Consider the following 5,899-nt stretch of genomic DNA (forward strand, 5'->3'; position numbering starts at 1 on the left):
CGTGGGCCTGACCCTGGGAGTCTCGCGTGGCTGCCTGGCGCCACCTCGCGGTCGTGGCCCGCGTCGCCGCGCCTGCTCTAAAAGCAGAGCTGCTGGAGGGAGCGGGTGGACTGGGGTTGGGACAATTTGGGCTCTTGGGCTGCGATACTGCGACAAACTCCCAACCCCGTTTCCTGTCTTCCGAGGGAGGGAAAACCAAGGCTTTGAGGGTCCTCTGAGGCCTGCGGCGAGCTGGGAAGGCTGGGAAGGAAACACCGAGTGAGGCAGATTGGGGCCAAGGACCCTCCTGGAGCTCAGGAGGCCGCCGAGAGTCCACACCGTGGCTCAGGTTCCACCGTTCAGTCCCGCAGCCTTTCAGTGTACATCCCTTACGCCGGTGGGTCACACTCTCTTCTCCACTCTTTTCTGCTTCAGCCGACATATAAACCTAAACACTTTAATCAGGAAGACTTTGCACATAAATGAATGAAAAAGCGGTCAATATAAAAACTGGGTAGAAGCACCGGTCTGTCTGCAAATGAGACGGTCACTGCTAGTGCTGTCGGATGAAGGCTCCGCTGGACAGAGCCTCTGGTCCCAGTCAGCCTTCAGCTACCCTGAGAGGGGACAAAAACCCCTTCTGGAGAAGTCAGTGGGTGAGGTCGATAATGAGTCTTAAAAACTGGGGGCTCCCTACAGGTCGAGGGCGAGGTCTGTGTCTGGGGGCCCAGGGAGCATCTGTGTAGGAGCACGGCCCTCTGGATTTCTGCTTCTCAGTGTCCTCTGGCTGGAGGGCAGGTGACCTCTAGGGATCTGGGGCAGTGCCAGCCAGCCCTATTGCCAGGTAGGGTCACTGAGTCCTGGGGACACAGGGCAGGGGGTGCAGGAAGTCAGACACCCTGGGATTCCAGGCAGGCATGGAAAACAGTGCCCTCTCGCTGTCACTACCGTGCCCTGTCGGCACCAGGCAGGCATCACTAGGGTATCCCAGCACTCTAGCTGTTTGTTTTGCTTTTAATTACTAATTTTAAAATATTTGATGCATAAAGAAAAATACATATACACCCTCCAACAAGATTATTTTGTTTTTAATATTTTGGCTATTTGCTTCAGATCCTTTTTTTTTTTTTTGAGACAATCTCACTGTGTCGCCCACGTTTGAGTACAGTAGTGCAATCACAGTTCACTGTAAACTTGACCTCCCAGGCTTAAGTGCAATCGTCCCACCTCACCCTCCTGAGTAGCTGAGACTACAGGTGCATGCCACCACACCCTGCTAACTTTTGTATTTTTTGTAGAGACAAGGTCTCCTGTTACCCAGGCTGGTCTCAAACTCCTGGGCTCAAGCAATCTGGCTGCCTCAGCCTCCTAAAGTGTTGGGATTACAGGAGTGAGCCACGACACCCGGGCATCTTTTTTTTTTTTTTTGAGACTGGGTCTCACTCTGTTGCCCAGGCTGGAGTGCAGTGGCGTGATTACGGTTCACTGCAGCCTCGACCTCACCCCAGCTCAGGTGATCCTCCCACCTTAGCTTCCAGAGTAGCTGGGACCATGGGGGTGCCACCATGCCTAACTAACTTTTTTTTTTGAGACTGAGTTTTGTTCTTGTTGCCCAGGCACAATTGCGGCTCACTGCAACCTCCGCCTCCCGCGTTTAAGCGATTCTCCTGCCTCAGCTTCCTGAGTAGCTGGGATTACAGGCATGCACCACCATGCCCGGATAATCTTCTATTTTTAGTAGAGACAGGGTTTCTCCACGTTGGTCAGGCTGGTCTTGAACTCCTGACCTCAGGTGATCCGCCCGCCTCAGCCTCCCAAAGTGCTGGGATTACAGGTGTGAGCCACGGAGGCAGGCCTAATTTTTGTATTTTTTGTAGAGACAGGGTTTCTCCATGTTGCTCAAACTGGTCTTGAACTCCTGGGTTCTAGCAATCTTCTGGTCTAGGCCTCCCAAAGTATTGGGATTACAGGTGTGAGCCACCACAGCCGACCTCTTTTTTTTTTAAATACAAAAAGTCACAGAAATAACTAAAGACCACCCTTGTGGCCTCTCCCCTCTCCCTTCCCTGAAGTTTGTTTTTCTTTTTGAGAAGGAGTCTTGCTCTGTCGCCTAGGCTGGAGTGCAGTTAACACGATTTTGGCTCACTGCAACCATTGCCTCCCGGGTTCAAGTGATTCTCCTGCCACAGCCTCCTGAGTAGCTGGGATTACAGGTGCGGACCACCACAACCAGCTAATTTTTATATTTTTAGTAGAGACGGGGTTTCACCATGTTGGCTAGGCTGGTCTCGATCTCCTGACCTCATGATCCACCCCTGCTTGGCCTCCCAAAGTGTTGGGATTACAGGCGTGAGCCACTGCACCCAGTCTGTATTTTTTATTCTCAATCATGTTTTAAAACTTTTACCCAATAAGTATATATCTTTATTTTATTTATTATTGTTATTATTTTTTTGAGATTCAGTCTTGCTCTGTCACCCAGGCTGGACTGCAGTGGTGCGATCTCGGCTCACTGCAACCTCCGCCTCCTGGGTTTAAGCAATTTTCCTGCCACAGCCTCCCAAGTAGATGAGATTACAAGTGCACGCCACCATGCCCAGCTAAGTTTTGTATTTTTAGTAGAGATGGGATTTCACCGTGTTGGCCAGGCTGATCTCAAACTCCTGACCTTGTGATCTGCCCTCCTCGGCCTCCCAAAGTGCTGGGATTACAGGCGTGGGCCACTATCCTGGCCCAGGTATATATGTTTAAACAATATATGGTATTGCTTTATATTCTAAAATTTTACATGAACAGTATCCTAATGTGTATCATTTAGCAAATTGCTTTATCTCAACATTATGCTTTTGAGATCGATCAGTACTTATCTTTGTAAATTTAATCCATTCATTGTGATCTCTGTGTGTCTTTTATTTTAACTACTCTCCTGCTGAGAATAGGTTGCTTGTAAAATTTCATGATTATGATCAATGCCTCAGAGAACCTTCTTGAGCACATCTCCTTGGAAGAGAAGCAAAAGTTTCTCTACAGTATCAACTGGAAACGGAAGTTCTGGGTCATAAGGCTCATGCATCTTCACCTTGACGAAGATTTGTCAAATTGCTCTTCAAAGTGGTTGTACCAATTTACACTCCCATGGACAAACTATACAACTCCCATTTCTTCAATTACTCTTGTTGGGTGTATTAATTTTTGCCAGTCTGTTGGGTGTGAAATGGTATTTCAATCTTGTTTTAATTTGCATTTTCCTAATTACTAGTGAGACTAAACAGCTTTTCATGTATATTGGGCATGAGTGACCTGCTCTTCTTTGAAAAGCGTGTTCACGGCCGGGCGCGGTGGCTCAAGCCTGTAATCCCAGCACTTTGGGAGGCCGAGACGGGCGGATCACGAGGTCAGGAGATCGAGACCATCCTGGCTAACACGGTGAAACCCCGTCTCTACTAAAAATACAAAAACTAGCCGGGCGAGGTGGCAGGCGCCTGTAGTCCCAGCTACTCGGGAGGCTGAGGCAGGAGAATGGCGTAAACCCAGGAGGCGGAACTTGTAGTGAGCTGAGATCCGGCCACTGCACTCCAGTCCGGGCGACAGAGCGAGACTCCGCCTCAAAAAAAAAAAAAAAAAAAAGAAAAGCGTGTTCAGATCCTTTGCCTATTTTTATTTTAAGTTATTTATCTTTGTCTTTATCTTTTTTTTTTCTTTCTTTCTTTTTTTTTTTTGAGATGGAGTTTTGCTCTTGTTGCCCAGGCTGGAGTACAACGGCACAATCTCGGCTCACCGCAACCTCCGCCTCCCGGGTTCAAGCGATTCTCCTGCCTCAGCCTCCCAAGTACCTGGGATTACAGGTATGTGCCACCATGCCTGGCTAATTTTGTATTTTTAGTAGAGACGGGTTTCTCCATGTTGGTCAGGCTGGTTTTGAACTCCCTACCTCAGGTGATCACCCACCTTGGCCTCTCAAAGTGCTGGGATTACAGGTGTGAGGCACCGTGCTTGGCCAATTTTTGTATTTTTAATAGCGATAGGATTTTGCCTTGTTGGCCAGGCTGGTCGTAAACTCCTGGCCTCAGGTGATCTGCCCGTGTTGGCCTCCCAAAGTGATAGGATTACAGGTGTGAGCCACTGCACCCCTCTCCAACTTTATTTGTTTACTTTATTTTTTATTTTTTAGAGATAAGATCTTGTTCTGTCACCCAGGCTGGAGTGCACCGGCACAATCATGGCTCACTGCAGCTGTAAATTCCTGGGCTCAAGGGATCCTCTTGCCCAGCCTCCCAAGTAGCTGGGACTACAGGTGTGAGTCATTGCACCTGGCCTGCGTCTAAGTATTTTTAAATTACTTTTAACTATTCGATAAGAATATTTTTTTTAAAAAAAAACTTTTAATTTACTTATTATTATTATTATTTTTTCCCACAATGACCTCGGAACGTTTTATTGGTCTTCTGCTCCCCAAGGGGTACCCTGCTTCTGCTGGCTCAATGCCTTGGAACTTTGGTGGTGTTGGTCTCATGCACCACTTTGCCGTCCACTATCCTGGCAGCGGGGGGAGGGTGGTCTGTTGGAGGGTGGTCGTTTGCATGGAGTTGCTGCTGTCCAGGGCATCCCAAGACTGAAGTCCTTGCTGTCTTCCAGCAGGCGGTGGTAGGTGGCGATCTCAGCCTCTAGCTTGACCTGGATGTTCAGCAGGGCCTTGTACTCCCGGGCCTGGCGCTGCTCCTCTGTCCGGGTCTGTGCCAGCTCCAACTCCAGGTGCAGCAGGACCTGGCTGGGCTACTCCGTCTGCAGGGCGTAGTGGGCCTTTGCCTCCCTCAGGCTGTGCTCAAAGCTGGCCTTCAGATTTCTCATTGAGTCCAGGTTGATCTCCAAGGACTGGACTATACATCTCAGCTCCTTGAGCGTCATGTCAGCAGCTCTGATCTTGGCGGCCTGCGTGGTGACCACTGTGGTGCTCTCCTCAGTCTGGTGGGAGCAGTACTGGTTCAGCTTCTCTCGGTTCTTCTGAGCCAGCTTGTCATATTGGGCCTGCATGTCTGCCATGATCTTGGCGAGGTCCTGTGATTTGGGGGCATCTAACTTCACGGTTAACTCAGAGCTGGCAATTAAAGCTTGTCGGCCTTTAACTTCCGCCTCATGGTTCTTCTTTATGAAGAGCAGTTCCTCCTCGAGAACCTTGATCTCTGTCTCCAGCTGCAGCCGAGTGACATTGGTGTCATCATTGACCTAGCAGAGCCTACAGATGTCGCTCTCCAGACTGGCACATGGCCAGCTCTGTCTCATCAGTGGCAAGATGAGGACTGTCAATCTGCAGAATGCTGTGGGCATTTTTCACAGAATTTGCAAAGATCTGAGCCCTCAGGTCCTCCATGGTCTTGAAGTAACACCCCCAGTCTCTGACCTGGCGTCCCTTCTTCTCCAGGTGCTCCTGGATTTTGCTCTCCAGTCTCCAATTCTCAGTGTCTAGGCTCCTCACTCTGTCTAGGTAGGAGGCCAGGCAGTCGTTCAGGCCTTGAGTGGTCTCCTTCTCGTTCTAGATGTCCCCCATTTCAGTCAGACCCCTGGCCATCCATGTGGCCTGGCCCCCAGACCCCAAGGCACCCTGGAAGCTGGTGGAGTGGGACACAGAGATCTGAGAGCCTGGGCCCTCAGCATCTGCACAGACGCTGGCTGAGCTGCTGACCAACTGGGCATTGTAGCTGGGCGGCTGCATTGAGTTCAGGGGTGGGTAGCTGGTGGAGGTGGTGGAGAGAGTGGTGAAGCTCTTGCTGTTCAGGGAGGAAAGTGAGAGGACACTTTCCTTAGGTTTTGCCGAGGGTCTGTTTAATTTCTTTAGAGATGGAGCCTTGCTATGTTGCCCAGGCTGATCTTGAACTCCTGTGCTCAAGCACTTTAGCCTCCCAAAGTGCTGGGATTATAGGTG

General features: G+C 50.0%; 1 pseudogene; it reads right to left on the reverse strand.

Moving 5' to 3' along the window:
- Positions 1-4,457: 4,457 nt before the first annotated feature.
- LOC105514270 lies at positions 4,458-5,689 on the reverse strand (annotated as a pseudogene).
- Positions 5,690-5,899: the final 210 nt, after the last annotated feature.

This window comes from Colobus angolensis, unplaced genomic scaffold (genome assembly GCF_000951035.1).
Source record: "Colobus angolensis palliatus isolate OR3802 unplaced genomic scaffold, Cang.pa_1.0 Scaffold24, whole genome shotgun sequence".
NCBI classification, from domain to species: Eukaryota; Metazoa; Chordata; class Mammalia; order Primates; family Cercopithecidae; genus Colobus; species Colobus angolensis.